The sequence below is a fragment of the Canis lupus genome, chromosome 23 (genome assembly GCF_048164855.1).
Source record: "Canis lupus baileyi chromosome 23, mCanLup2.hap1, whole genome shotgun sequence".
Taxonomy (NCBI): Eukaryota; Metazoa; Chordata; class Mammalia; order Carnivora; family Canidae; genus Canis; species Canis lupus.
Window position 1 is genome coordinate 21,524,096 of NC_132860.1, and position 14,681 is coordinate 21,538,776.

A 14,681-nucleotide genomic window follows, 5' to 3' on the forward strand; every position below is an offset into this window, starting at 1 on the left:
GCTAGTATAAATATAGGGCTTCATGTATCCTCTTGAATTAGTGTTCTTGTATTCTTTGTATACTAAATACCTGTAGTGCAATTACCAGACTATGTCGTAATTCTATTTTTAACTTTTTGAGGAACCTCCATACAATTTTCCAGAGTGGCTGCATCAGTTTGCATTCCCACCAAAAGTGCGCTACTGTTAATTTTCCTCCACATTCTCACCAACATTTGTTATTTCTTGTGTTATCATTTTCAGCCTTCTGCCAAGTGAGAGGTAATACCTCATTGTAGTTTTGATTTATATTTCCCTGATAATAAGTGATATTGAGCATCTTTTCATGTGTCTGTTGGCCACCTTATGTCTTCTTTGGAAAAAAGTCTGTTTATGTCTTCTGCCCTCTTCTTAATTGTGTTGTTTTTTGGGTGTTGAGCTTTATAAATTCTTTATATTTTGGGTACTAACCCTTTATTGAATATGCCATTTGCAAATATCTTATCTTCTGCAGGTTGCCTTTAAGTTTTGTTGATTGTTTCCTTTGCTGTGCAGAAGCTTTTGTTTGATGTAGTCCTGAGTTTATTTTTGCTTTTGTTTCCCTTGTTTCAGAGGAGTCCCTACAGCCAATGTCAAACAAGTTACAATCTGTGTGTTCTCTTCTAGGATTTTTATGGCTTCAGATTTCACATCTAGGTCTTTAATCCATTTTGAATTTATTTTTGTGTATAGAGTAAGAAAGTTGTCCATATTCATTCTTTTATATGTTACTGGCCAGTTTTGGAATGGAATCAAAATTTTATCCATGTATGAAATTCATTTTTTTTTTGCTATGATCAAAGATATGTAGTGTTTTAACAACTTTAATAGAATATTACATTGCTTGGGTTTTGTAATATGTTACAAAGTGAGGTGTAACTTGCTAAAATTAAGATATACCCAGTCATAAATTATTATTGTCAAGCTATAACCAAAGAAAGTCAGTCAGAAAATTAGGGAAATTTGCTTCTGGGCTGTAGGAAAAAACATGGTCAGGGAAGTAAGCAGTTCTGGTGGAACAGGAATTATTTATATTATTAATTTTGGTAAAAATAAATTTGTGTATTGATAAAAAATGTGGAGTCACAACCAAGGAGGACTTGGGAATAACAATGTGTTGTTCAGGACACTGTGGAAAATGCTATGGAGAGAAATGGTATAGATTTCCAAAGGAAAAACATTGATAAGCATTTCATAGACTTATTCTCTACCCTGAAATTTCAAGGTATCTCAGAAAATTTACAAATATCTAAAATTACCTTCCCTAATAGAATGTTAGTTGCTCTGGGAATGACTGTTATCTAATAGTTTTCATCAATGAACTTGCCAAAATGAAAGGTAAATATGCTAAGTGAGTTTCTTTATAGCATAACAGGGACTAAGTGATAATGACAATAGAATAGGATGGAATTATGCATATTTTCAATCACAAGCAATGAATTGGCAATGTGGTCTGAATTGGACCTTTGATGACAGAATAGTAAGATAGATCTTAGTATGGTGTGCAAAAAAAAAAGATGGATCTCAGTATGGTGTGCAAGATTATGGAACACTCTGAACTTGGAAAAAGAGAATGTAAAGATGGGTATATTGCTGCTCATTTACAAAACCCTTTTGTGAGGGATCCCTGGGTGGCGCAGCGGTTTGGCGCCTGCCTTTGGCCCAGGGCGCGATCCTGGAGACCCGGGATCGAATCCCACGTCGGGCTCCCGGTGCATGGAGCCTGCTTCTCCCTCTGCCTGTGACTCTGCCTCTCTCTCTCTCTGTATGACTATCATAAATAAATAAAAAAAAATATATTAAAAAAAACCCTTTTGTGAACTCAGAAGCAGCCTAGCATCAACAAATAGATTTTTTTAAAAAAAATTATCATTTTTAAGATTTATTTATTTATTCATGAGAGGCACAGAAAGAGAGAGGCAGAGACATAGGCAGAGGGAGAAGCAGGCTCCTTGCAGGGAGACCAATGTAGGACGATTGCAGATCCTGGGATCAGGCCCTGAGCGGAAGGCAGACACTCAACTGCTTAGCCACCCCAGCATCCCACAAATAGATGTTTTAATCCCCTTTTTGGAGGAGTCTTCTTAGGTTATCTGAGATTAGTAGTCATGAGATTATTTTAGTGATGCAATTATGGACAATAAATAAATAAATCAGCCTAATCCACTAATTCCTTCTGAAGCTCAGAATTATTGTTTGTCGACAGGGACAACCAGAGACGCAAGACCACAAAGGGCCACTACCAGATTGACATGTAGCTAGCAAGTGGAGGGTATTAATAGTTCCTGACAGTGATAGGTGTCTATTTCGGATTTCAAAGTGCATATTTGGTCATGGAAGCAAATGATTCAAATACCATCAAGGGTTGGAACAGAAAGTATTTTAATTTGGATCCTCTGTTTTTATATCCTTATATCAAGGGACCCATCTTCCAACAGACAAATGAAAAGATGCACAGCATCACTCATCATCAGGGAAATACAAATCAAAACTATAATGAGATATCATTGTGCACCTGTCAGAATGGCTAAAATTAACAACATAGGAAACAATAGGTGTTGGTGAAGATATGGAGAAAGAGGAACCCTCTTGCACTTTTGGTGGGAATTAAAACTGGTGGAAAACAGCAGGAGTTCCTCAAAAGGTTAAAAATAGAACTACTCTCTGATCTAGCAATTGAATTACTAAGTATTTACCCAAACAATACAAAAACACTGATTTGAAGGGATACACGGATGCCAATATTTATAGCAGCATTATCAACAATAGCTAAATTATAGAGAGCCCAAATGTCCATTGACTGATGAATGAGTAAAGAAGACACGAAAAAAAGCCCAACAACAATAGAATATTACTCAGCCAATAAAAGAGAATTTAATCTTTCCATTTGCAAGGATGAGGATGGAGCTAGACAGTAGTGTACTATGTGAAATAAGTTAGAGAAGCGTGGATATCATATGATTTCACTCATATGTGGAATTTAAGAAACAAAACAAATGATCATAGGGGTAAAAAAAGAGGATAAACCAAGAAACAAACTCTTAACCATAGAGAACAAACTATGGTTACCAGTCAGAAGGGGACTGGGAGGATGGGTTAAATAGATGATAGGGATTAAGGAGTGCATTTGTTTTGATGAGCACAGGTGTTGTATGAAAGTATTGGATTATTGTATTGTATACCTGAAGCTAAAAACTAATATTACATAATTGGACTTTAAATAAAAACTAAAAAAATAAAAAATAATTGAGACCCATTTTATTTCCTTACTCCATGGAACCAGAGGAGAATAAGAAGTTTATCTATTATTTGGAATTATTAAACCCAATAAGTAAGGTGAAATTAGGTTGCTTCTATGCAACAGGGACAGCTAGACTATGCTGGGAACTCAGGATATCCCCTGAGGTGCCTCTTAGGTGCTTCCATGCCCACTAGTGAGGGTTAATAGAAAAATATACCAACCAATAAAGAGCAAGACGTTTGAGAATTCAGATCCTTTAGGAATGAAGGTTTGGATACTCTGCCAAGTTTTGGCAGAGTTGGGATAAATATTATAGACATCAATTATCACCTTGTCAATAATTACAGAAATTAGAGCTGTAGTACCTTTGAATATTTTGTATTTGCTTTTTATATGCAAACCTCTATTTTTATATATGAAGCCTTCTTTTTTGTTTCCATTTTTATTTTATATTACAAATTATTGGAAGCTAGCTTTATAGTTTAGTCTTTAGGCAACAGAATATTTGATTGGACTCTGACTGAATTTGAAGAATTAGGGTCATTTTTCCAGCAATGTATACAATGACTCTCAGGATTGTGCATCTTGTTATTTTGGGGAAAAGATGAGAACTTCTTTGTATGAATAGCTGTATCTTTTATGTTCATTATCAACTATCTATCATATCTATCTATCTATCTATCTATCTATCATTTATCTATGTATGTATACTTTTTTAAGCTATCTTAAAATACAAGTATTGAGTTGTTTTATTGTGTGGGAGTTCAAAGGTGTGTGAAATGGTGCCCATGGAAGCTGAGTGAGTAGTCAAAGGTGTGAAATAGGCTGTTAATCTACTTATTGTGCCTCAGCTACAAAACATGTTTTTTGGCTTGCTCTATGAAAATGGATTTGGGTCCTTTATGTTATATACCATTGTCCTCTGGAAAAGATGCTAAACTTTGGCAGTAGAGGGCACTGGAGAGCCATCATAAGAAGAGAAGTTGTCTTTAAGTGAGGTAAAATTCAAATAACAAAAAATTCAGCATTTTAATCATTTTTAAGTATTTAATTCAGTGGCTTCTAGTGCATTCACAATATTGTGAATATTCACAACTATCACTTCTAATTACAGAAATTTTCACCATCTGCCAAAGAAACCCTTTTGTACACAGTCATTTCTCATTTCCCTTTTCCTCTAACCTATGATAATTAATTATTTGCTTTCTCTCCTTACAGATTTGCCTATTTTAGATATTTCATATAAATGGAATCATATAATATGTGTCTTTTTCTGTCTGGCATTTTTTCCTTTAGCCTAACATTTTCAAGGTTCATCCATGTTATACCATGTGTCAGCACTTCTTTACTTTTTCTAGCTGGATAATTTTCCATTGTATGGGTACACCACATTTTTTTTTAATGCATTCATCAGTTGATGCACATTTGGATTGTTTTCATTTTTCAGCTGTTATGAATAATGTTGCTATAAATGTTCATGGAAACATTTTTGTGTGGACATACATGTTTTTAATTCTCTTGAGTGGTACCTAAGAGTGGAATGGCTGGGTCGTGTGGTGACTCTTGGTTAATCAAAGAGCTGCCAGACTGCTGAAACCACTGTACCAGTTTACATCTCCACCAGCAGCATGTGAGTGTTTGATTTTCTCCATAACTTCACCAACATTTACTATTTGTATTTTTACTTATAACCATCCTACTGGGTATGAAGAAATATATTATTGTGGCTTTGTTTTGCAGTAATGAAGACTTAGCTAATACTGTTTTGAAAAGACAGTTTCAAATTAAATTATCAACTGGGTATGAAAATAAATGTACTAAAAAAAAGAAAGAAAATAAATGTACTAGACAAGACAAATAGGCAATTAAAAATAAAATAATGTGATGGTATTAAAATCACATAAAGCAAAGCAAGTGAATAAATATAAAACATGTGATAAAGAAGAATAGTTTATAAAGATAAAGCAGTGCACATCTTTTTTTATATTCATGGCACATAGAGTGGAGAGAATAATGAACTGTTCTTATCTTTCTCTTGTTTCAGAATTTTTGCTGAGAGTACAGGTTGGATGTTAGATGTTTACATATTTTCAAAAGAACTGAGAGACACATTCTCAGAGAGTTGTTGTATGTGGTCTGCACCTGGGCTCCTATATGTAGACTCGTGCTGTGTGTTTTTGAATGAATGAATAAATAGATGAAAAAAATGTGTGAATGAAAGTTTGGAGCCAACTTTGAGGATGGCTCAAGATTACTATTTACCAGCTGATTAACTTGTAAAATGATTCAATATGAGTGCCTATTTCTTTGTGAAAAAGGGATAATAGTAATGCTTCCTAACTAAGAAGGCTGCTATGAAGACTGAATGAAATTAGTTGATCCATTTTGGGAGAGTGTTCTGCAAACTGTAAAGAACTCTTCAAGACTAGCTGTTGTTTTTACTCTACTCTTTTGGGTTACAAACAGTGGAGGTTGGCTTAAGTTGAAGCCCTTTTCAGTGACTCTTGCATACCTTCTTTTACTGGAGGATTGCTTCACATCTGAATCATTGGTCATTGTTGGTCAAGGGTGAGGTAATAGCTCCTTTTGGAGAAAGTTTATAGTCTCTGCTCATGGGTAAATTTCCAATCGTTACTCTTAGGATGGCTCATTCCACATTATGGACTGACTTCTTGCACATCTGCTATGCTGCCCCATGCTGCTCACTTCCCTGGTAGGATGAACTCATGGTATTGCTTCAGTTCTGAGTTGTCATCTAAGAAGTTATTCTTCAAGGTGGACTTGTGAAAACTTTCTGAAGTCATTCTTCATACCATGGTCCAGGATATTTGATACATAGGTCAGCAGACTATCTTATACCCCTGACCAACTACATCATCAATCAACTATTAAGTAACTATCATGTGCAGAATTCCTGTCCCAGGGCTAGAGAAGGTACAAAATGAATATGGATCTGAGTTCTTATACTTAAAAATACACATTTTTGTTAGATGTGCAAATGATAAAATTTAATTTAGATTTAATTTATTGGTTATTTGGAGCTAATTTTCTAGGGCATTTTTTAGGACTATTTTCTTCCTTTCCTAGAAAGAAAACTTTGCCACATAATTAGACAAGTTTTTCCACATCATATCTCAAAGCCTGTTTTCTTTATTATCTCTTTTGCTTGTTATGGCATGCTGTGACTTGGTTTAGCAAAATGTTATGATTATTAGCACTTTCAACTTGAAGAATTGAAACAGAGGGTGACTTTACAAGTTGCTCAAGATCATGTGGAAATTCTGGAACAGAGCAAGAGTAAGAGGGAGAATAGTGCAAAGGTTATGCAGTCAGACTTCCAAGGAGTAGAATCTCAGCTACCCTACTTGAAAACTATGCTAGTGGGGCAAGTTTTGTAACTCCCAGTGCCCTACATCCCTTAGCATAATATTATATGCATCTCACAGGGTTATTGTATTAAATCAGGTTGTGTGTGTGTGTGTGTGTGTGTGTGTGTGTTTGTGTGGATCTCAGTTATCTGGCCTATGAAAAGTACTTAGTACTTGTTAACCATTAATTATTATTATTATTATTATTAAGATTATCTGGTACAAAAATAAAACTTTATTCCTGTCTTTTAAAAATAAATTTATTTTCCTTATTATGGAAATGACATGAAAAATGCACAAATATGTATGTTACAGTCAATTCATGTAAACAGTTTTAAAGTCTTCATTTTCTATTACTATTAATGAATTTTTTGAATAAATTTTTGCATACATTTAGACTATTCCTTTTTGATATTTTTCTAAAAACAGGATTACTGGAGAAAAGAATATGAACATTTATGAACATTTCAGTAAATTTTGTCAAATTGCTTTTTGGTACATTTGGGTCACTTTATGTTCCTACCAGCTGTGTATAACAGTATTAATCTCAGAATGGCATCTGTGGTCAGCAACATTTCACTTTTCTATTCTTACTTATTTTAGTAACAGGAAATTACATTATAATTTTCATATGCCTATTTTGATCAGTGAGACTGACAGTTTTCATGATTTTAGTGGCCATTTTTTTTTTCCTAGTGAGAGATAAAGGCAGATTATAAGCCAGGTCTAGTGAAATCTAAAATCTCTGTTCTTTCCTCACCCCTTAATGGCCTTCTATAGCTGGAGTTACTTAGTGGGCATATTTTCACTCAGCCCAAGCAGTGTCTGGAAGCCCAATCTGAGCTCCTGCATCCTGAGTGCATAGACCATGGGATTGAGTGCAGGGGGGATAACATTGTGCAGCACATTAAGGAGCATGGGTTTTAGGGGAATCTTTTTCTCTGCAAGGTGTGTGACAGCACAATGATACCTGTGTAGAAGAAGAGGATGAGGATGAAGTGGGAGCTATGGATACCGAGAGCCTTTGACATTGCTTCTGGTGAGTTCAACCTCAGCACAGAGCGAAGTATTAACACGTAGGAAGAAAAAGCCAGAGGCTTATCACTCCCAATCAGGATTCATGCTAAGACCAGTTGGTAAAATTTGTTCACAGTGATGTCATCACTGGCCAGACTGGTGACTCTCAAATTAGAGCACAGGCAGTGGTCAATTTTATTCTTGGAGCAATAACATGACTGGGAAGCCAGTATAGGCACTGGGATAGTAAACAGGCCATTCCTGAGCACCATAAATTCTGTGGCTTTGATCACAAAAGCTTCAGTGACTATGGAAGGGTATTGAAGTGGGTGACAATTGGCTGCATATCTGTCCACTGCCAGGCAGAGAAAGGTACGGGATTCCATGCACAAGAAGCAGTGGATGGCATAAATCTGAGCAAAGCACTCAGGGAGGCTGATGGCCTTGGCATTAAACCAGAAGATAGGATTTTTGGCATGATCATGGTGGCCAGGCCCATGTCCACAACTGCCAGTATGCCCAGAAAGTGGTACATAAGCACATGCAGCATGGCTTCATGTTGGATGGTGATCACCATGAGGAGACTGGCACCAAGAGCTAAGATGCAGAGCAGAGTCAGGGGTAGAGAGAGCCATTGCTGCCACTCATGAATGCCTGGGATTCCCCAGGAGGATGAACTGGGAAATCTGGAGGCTGCAACTGTTGGTACACTAGTGGAAGGATCCATGATACAGATGCCCTGTTCTTAGTGTCTGTCCATAAAACTGAAATAGGAAGAAGGTTGCATTTGAAAGTTCAGCTCAGGATCCTCATAATGCAGACTCCTACCAATGATCCAGTTTATTTTATGTGTGAATAGCCCTCAACTTTTTTTTGCTCCTGGAAATATATTCCACAGAGGAGTAATAAAACAAGCCAAAATTTGTTCTAAACATAAAAACTGGAATAACCGTTTATCATTACCACTTATGTGTCTAATAAACATGTTCAAATATACATATCAAGAATAATCTTTTTACTAACAGATAACAAATATTAATATTTGTTTTCCTTCCATTTTTCTATTTTATATTTAGGCAGTTTATATTATTATATGAGGATAATGTTGTATCTTGCCTTTGTATTTTAGTAGTGTGTTCTAGAACATAAAATAGTACTCAGTAAAAATTTATAACATGGATGAATAAATAAACCATAACTTTCCAGTATCATTAAAAGCAATGTAGAATCTTAACTTTGATGACTGCTTTTTTTCTATATTTGCCTGTTCCATAATTTACTCATCACTATCTTATTTTCAGACTATTTCCTTTAAGTAGAATGCTAAAAACGATACAAAAGTTATACATACAAAAACCATAGCCGTCTTAAAATTTTATTTTCAGTAGTATTCTGTTTTTAAGTGTCATACATGTACACGATTAAAATTCAAATAAAATAAAAAAATGTAAACAATGGGCAGAAGAATTCTGTGCTTGGTTCTCCCCAATCTCTTCCTTTTTACCAGAGGCAGCCAGTAACTTCGTTTCTTAGGAGTCCTTCCAGAGACAGTTTTTGCATGAACAAGAATATACATATGTTTTCTCATAAAAGGCAAAAGTAAATGTTAGCATACTAATTATATCCTTTATCCTTTGTTTCCTTTCCTTTTCTTTCTTAATTATCTTGGAGACTACTCCATGTCACAAACTAGATATGCCTCACTGTTATGTGCATGATTTCCTGACACATGGGTATCTGATAATTTAATGAAAACTTCTGACATTCAATTTGTTCCCAGTATTTTGTTACTGTAAAAAATTGATGAACTAAATGTACCTGTTCATCTATCTTTATGCATATGTATAAGTTTATTTATAGGATAATTTCTAAGAATGTATTGAGGGGTGAAATGGAAAAAGAAAGATTTTGATTGATATTGCCAAATTGTTTTTCAAGAAGTTATTTTGCCCCTGTGTGAGAATATGGGTATTTTAATGCTCTTGATGTGTACTGTAATTTGCTTCATAGATACACTGTATCTGTGTATAGAACCACAGTTTGCTCAGGACTGTGTTTATTTCCCCATATCCATCCATTTCATCACAACCCAAATTAAGAATTTTAACTTAAAAAATTATTAATAGAGTAAGTAAAAGTTGATATTTCAGTTTTGGTTCAGTTTTCACTTCACTATTGAGTGACCTTTGACATTTTCTTTTTTTTTTTTTTAACTTTGACATTTTCTAAGATTTATTTTCCACTTATGTGCTTCCTCACTGATTTTCTCTTTGTTTTTATGTGCAACATATCTCATAGCACTTGAAAAACATTATTTCATTTAATACTCAGTGGGAGTCTCACAGTACAACCTTATTAATTTGTATGGATTTCATTATATCTTTTTTTTTTTTTGGATTTCATAATATTTTAAGGATATACCTTAAGAGAGGATATATACCTCTCTTGAATTTTCTGGAAATATTTCCTCCAATTCATTTTCCATTATGCTCTATCTTTTCTAAAAAATGATTTATACACATGTATACAGAAACTTTTATATGGTCATAACAACTGTACTTTTTGTATTTTTTGTGACTTTTAGACTCTTAATAATGTAAAATCTAGTATTTTAATAAACATTCACTAGCATATTCTTTATGAAAATTTAATTTTTAAAAGAATTGGAAATTTCAGAGATACCTAGATAGTCAATTGAGTGTCTAATTCTTGGTTTTGGCTCAGGTTTGACCACAGGGTTGTGAGATTGAGCCCTGTGTCAGGCTCCATGCTCAGTGGGGAGTCTGCTTGAGTTTCTCTCTCCCTTTCTTTCTGCCCCTCTTCCCTGTTCTCTCTCTCTCTAAAATAAATAATTAAAAAAAAGAATTGGAAATTTCACATGTAGTGAAAAAGTATCTAAATTAATTTCTCCCCACTTATAGTTAAACCATTGTTTCAGCACTATTCAGTAAATGAGGCTTCTTTCTTCCCATTGTTCTGAATGCCCTTTTTTGGTCTTATATTAAATTCCAACATATATTCAAAGAACACTGCCTCCCAGGACAGTCTTTTCTGTTTTTAGTGTCACTACCAATTGAATAATATATTTACCACATGGTAGGGGAGATTCTTAGTATTTCTTCATTTTTTTTAAAAAAAGATTTTATTTATTTATTCATGAAAGACAGAGAGAGACAGAGACAGAGAGGCAGAGACATAGGCAGAGGGAGAAATAGGCTCCATGCAGGCAGCCCGATGTGGGACTTGATCCCGGGACTTCTGGATCACACCCTGGGCTGAAGGCAGACACTAAACCGCTGAGCCACTCAGGCATCCCCTTAGTATTACTTCAAAAAATGCTTTAAAGTAATATGAATTTAAATGATTTTTTTTGGAATATTATATTTAAAAGTACAAATTAATTATAGAGGAATTCACATCTTTACTCATTGACTCTTTCCAGTCAGAAATCTGTTTTTCCTTTTTGTCATAGATAGTTTTGGAATTTTTTCTATTATTATTACTTTTGTCTCCCTTTGTTATTTCCTAATTGGCTACAGTTACCTAAGAAACCTTCTGATAACTATTAGTTTTTAAGATACTTTTCAAAATATAGTTCTTTTACACTATTGCTTTCCAAAGCTAATGGTTTTTTAGTAAATTTTCCATTTCACATTTTTTTGAATAGAAGAATATATATCCTTACCATTAGGTAAGTTTGACTATTGTAAGTTTTTTTTAAAGATTTTATTTATTTATTCATGAGAAACAGAGAGAGAGAGAGAGAGAGGGAGGGAGAGAGAGAAAGAGAGAGAGAGAGAGAGAGGCAGAGACACAGGCAGAGGGAGAAGCAGGCTCCATGCAGGGAACCCGATGTGGGACTCCATCCTGGATCTCCAAGATCAGGCCCTGGCCCTGGGCCGAAGGCGGTGCTAAACCCCTGAGCCACGCAGGCTGCCCCTATTGTAACTTTTTATTTTGCATCATATTAAAATATTTATAGGTTTCTAAACAATTTATAGGTTTCTATTTATAGGTTTCTAAACAAGGAAACAGCAATAGTCAACATCTGTGTCTAAGTCTGGACTTGAAGTAGAATGTCTAGAACTTTCCCTTCAGTGTCACTGGCTAATGGTTTTCTGATGAATGGTCTCTATTAGTTTTGGTGATTTGATGTTTATTTCTAGTTCTTGATTTAAAAAAAAATCAGAAATGGGCAAATTCAATCCTATCTCTTTTCAGGATCTTGGATCCATAATTTAAATGCAAGGATCTCCTGCTGGCACCATTCTTTCAGCTTTGATAGCATATCTTGGTCAGGCTCTGAGAGGTAGCCTTTGGTTACTCTTTTGTTAGGCAGGGGTTTCTACTCACTCTAATATATCTAGAGGCTTGCTCAGTGTCATGTTTGTCCCTTGTTTTCCATATCTCAGACTTTTGTCTCTGTAGGAAAGATCTTAAAGAAAAAGAAGGCCAAATTCAGGAGGATCGAAAGAAAAAAGCAAAGTGAGAAAGCCAAGAATGGGGAAAAAGAGAGGCAGGGCAACCAGAACCCAGAGCTAGAAACACAGAGCAAGAAAGTGGCCCCCTTCCCTCTTCTTCTTTCCCTTGGCCCCTGGTTATTTCCTGCTATGAGGTCCTGTAGAGATCCTCCCCTAATAGAACTGCCTTCCATAGCTGCTTCTATTCTCTTGGCTACATCTGTCTTTTATACTTTTGTTGCTGAGAGTACAACTTCTCCTCTCCCTTGGGGCCTAGGCTATTTCACAGATTGGAGCCCAGACTTGCCATAGACCTTCTCGGCTACTTTCTAGGTCCTCCATGAGGCTCTCTGTAATCTTTGTTCCTGTGTACATCAAGGCATGGTGTCTTTTTGCCATAGCCCCAAATGGCCCCCAAAGCTCTTAGAGGTATGTCAAGCTTGGCTCAAGGAATAGAAGTACTCAGCCCCCAGTCCCGTGGAAAGGCCTATTACGTGGTCACTCTGCCTTTAAATTTTTTTTTTTTAATTTTAAAGTTAGCTATTTATTTGTTTTTTTTTTTTAATTTTAAGTTTTATTTTAATTCCAGATAGTTAACATATAGTATTTTATTAATTTAAGGTGTACAATATAGTAATTCAACACTTTCATATATCACCTGGCACTCATGACAACTGCACTCCTTACTCCCCATCACCTGTTTAACCCATCCCCCTACTCACCTCCTGTCCAATTACCATCTGTTCGTTCTCCATAATCAAGAGTCTGTTTCTTGATCTCTCTCTCTTTTTTTCCCTTTTGTTTCTTAAATTCCGCATCTAAGTGAAAGCATGTGGTATTTGTCTTTCTCTGACTTATTTTGCTTAGCATAATACTCTAGCTCCATCCATGTCACTGCAAATGGCAAGATTTCATTCTGTTTTTATGGCTGAATAATTTTCCATTGTATATTACTCATATATATATTCTTTTTTATAGCTTTTTAATTTCATATCTATCTATCTATGTCACACTTTCTTTATCCATTCATTAACTGAAGGACATTTGGACTCCCCAGACCTACTTTGTTAAGGGGTTTTATCATGAATGGATTTTGGACTTTGTCAAATGCTTTTTCTGCATTTAGTGAAATGATCATATGGTTCTTATCCTTTCTCTTACTGATGTTTTTCTTTTTCTTCATGAGCCTTTTTTTATGTTCATGTGAGTAACTTCTACTAGTCTTTTGCTTTGTACCTAGGTATCACTTCTAAGAATCCTTCCCTGGTTCTCCAAGTCTTTTTTGATTCCACTCCTGTGTACAACCATAATGTCCAAAACTTCCCCTTTTATCAATCTTTGGATAGAATTATAATTGGAATTATATGCCTATTTTCTCCATTATTTTAAGTTCTGTGAGAGCAGGGCTGTGCCTATTTAATCCATTATTTTATTCCTCATTTCTCTCAGGGTAGCTGGCTGATCATAGATGTTCAATAAATATATTGAATCTTTTTTTCTCTCTGTTGCTATAACACCATACTCTCTGTACTCAGTTATGTATAATAATATATAGTAAAAATATCAGCATCAAATCCAACTACTTTAATCAACTCTCCAACAGGGGCAAGATGGTGGAGGAGTAGGGTCCCCAAGTCACCTGGCCCCACCAATTTACCTAGATAACTTTCAAACCATCCTGAACACCTACGAATTCGGCCTGAGATTTAAAGAGAGAGCAGCGGGAATGCTACAGAGAGGAGTTTGCGCTTCTAACAAGGTAGGAAGGTGGGGGTGGGGTGGGGTGAGGAAGAACCAAGTGGGGGAGGGGACCCGCAAGGAGCCAGCTAAGGCCAGGCAGTGAGAGCCTCCAGGGCAGGAAAGCGCAGCCTCGGAGAAGCAGGAACTTTAAAAATCCACACCAGATTCTTCCCAGAGGGAAAGGCGCTGGCAGGGAACTTGGGCAGAACCGCAGGAGGGGCAGAGGAGCCCCCAGGTCCCCGGGGTCACTAACAGAGGAAGCGCCCCACACCGCGGGCCCAGCGGGTAAAGGGCTGGAGCGCCCGGCGGGGCCTCGGGGGTAGCTCAGGCGGGGGCTCCGGGGAGGGGGCTGGGGGCTGCTGCATTCGGGAGCCGCGGGCCCGGAGCGTGATTCCAGGAGCTCAGGCCCCGGACCCCAGGGCGCAGGGGACACAGACCAGGATCCGGTGATCCCCCAGGGACAGGCGGGGCGGGGAGGGCACTGGACAGCGAGGTCGCTCCTGCTGCCGGGCTCACCCAAGCTGTGCAGATCGGCGCCCCCGTGGCCCCGGAGCATCCAGGCCAGCGTGGACTGGGAGACTGCGGGAGTGACTGCGGGAGCTGACTCCAGGGCGGAGAGCTGGCTACTGCCAGTGTTGTTGTTCCTCCTGGTGTCACCCTGTGCCTGGGACTGAGCTGGGCTGCCAGGGAACAGAGGCCTCACAGGGTAAACAGCTCCCACTCAGCCCGGCACCTGGCAGGGGGGTATCACACACCTGAGAATCAGCACAGCAGGCCCCTCCCCCAGAAGACCAGCTGGAAGGTCAGGGGAAGAACAAGTTCTTGGCCCAGCAGCGC

At 37.2% G+C, this 14,681-nt stretch overlaps 1 pseudogene; it reads right to left on the minus strand.

The window, feature by feature from the left end:
* Positions 1 to 7,413: 7,413 nt before the first annotated feature.
* LOC140614585 (olfactory receptor 56B4-like) lies at positions 7,414 to 12,844 on the minus strand (annotated as a pseudogene).
* Between the last annotated feature and the right edge of the window lie 1,837 nt (positions 12,845 to 14,681).